Here is a 1548-nt window from a genome sequence, read left to right as displayed (position 1 = left end):
TTACATGTATATGTATACATATGTACATATCTATGTAGTTTGTAAAAATTCCTCTGATATTATTTCTATATTTGGTATCTGCTGTTGTTGAAAATCTACAAATAGCCCAGTCATTTTTTCCCTTGTTAGATGACTATCAGACACTTGGAGTTGCCTAGCCATTAGCCAGTCCCCTTTCACTTCTTCCTTGCTGTCAGAGTCCCATCTTTGATAATAGAGCATGAAAGTGTTAGAAAATCACTTCCTCAGCCTCCTTTACAGCTAGAGTATAGTATTGTGGTCTTATTGAACTGATAAGATGTAAGGAGAGATTGCTGGAGTGTTATAAGAAAGATTTTTCTCATAACAAGAAAGATAAGTGAGCTGCCTGGATGTAGAGCAGGAGGCTGAGAGAGATCCTATCCACTTCCATCTGTTGCACAGACCCCAGTGGAAATTGTGCATTATCAGGAGACTCTGGTGTACACGGCAAAGCTGGCCAAGGAAGCTGAGCGATAGGATGAAATGGTAGAATTAATAAAGAAAGTAGCAGGGATGGATGTGGAGTTGACAGCTAAAGAAAGAAACCTATCTGTTGCGTGTAAAACTGTGATTGGAGCTAAAAAGAGTCTCCTGGAGAATAATCAGCAGCACTGAACAGAAAGAAGAAAATAAAGGAGACTGAGTAGACAAACTAAAAATGATTCAGAAATACTGGCCAATGGTTGAGATTGAGCTAATCCGCTGTGACAGTTTGGATGTACTGGATAAACACTTCATTCCAGCAGTTAACACTGGTGAGTCCAAAGTTTTCTATTAGAAAATAAAAGGGGACTAACACAGTTATCTGGCTGAATTTGCCACAGGAAGGAGGCTGCAAAGAGCAGCCTAATAGCTTTAAAGCTGCCAATGATATTGCAATTATAGAACTTCTACCAGTGCGTCTTGTTTGCTTAGGTCTTGCTCTCAATTTTTTGTATTCTACAGTGAAATTCTTAATTCCCCTGACCATGGCTTTAAGATACTAAGAGGACTGCATAGAGGCTTTTTCAGCATTACTGTATCATCTCCTGCCAGATGTGGCAAGATCGCCATTAGAAATGGAAATTACATTCAAAAGCCGTTAGACTTCTAGGCGATGCAAGCATCTGAGAGAGAAGTTAATTACACTTAGAGGCATAAGTGGTATCATTTTTCCTTTTTCTAATTGTTTAAATCAGATTTTATACCAGTGTTTAAAATTAATTGGGTGTTAGCTTGAGGTGGTTAAAGGGGAGTTCATTGGGGAGTTCGTTGTAATGGTTTTATTGTAAAACAGTGCTTCAAACTCTGCTGAAATGTTGCTGAAAAGCATGATGCTGGTAACTGTCCAACAATCTATGGCTGCTCTTCTTGCCTACTTGCACTCTCCCTCTGAAGCAGGTTAGCATTGAGGGTGGTACGCAAAAGTCAGCATGCGTGTTCAATTCTTTGTTTCTTCTCCTTCCCTCTCCCCTGGGGAAATGCCCCCCGCCATTCAATCCCTCAGCTTCCTTTGTTCAGTATGTGCCATCTGAAGTTAATCTGTAT

General features: G+C 40.0%; 1 pseudogene; it reads left to right on the top strand.

Moving 5' to 3' along the window:
• Positions 1 to 460: 460 nt before the first annotated feature.
• Positions 461 to 1114, top strand: LOC105103144 (14-3-3 protein epsilon-like; annotated as a pseudogene).
• Positions 1115 to 1548: the final 434 nt, after the last annotated feature.

This window comes from Camelus dromedarius, chromosome X (genome assembly GCF_036321535.1).
Source record: "Camelus dromedarius isolate mCamDro1 chromosome X, mCamDro1.pat, whole genome shotgun sequence".
In the NCBI taxonomy this organism is placed as follows: domain Eukaryota; kingdom Metazoa; phylum Chordata; class Mammalia; order Artiodactyla; family Camelidae; genus Camelus; species Camelus dromedarius.
Note: the sequence above shows the minus strand (reverse complement) of the source record. Positions and strands in the feature narration are given on the sequence as shown.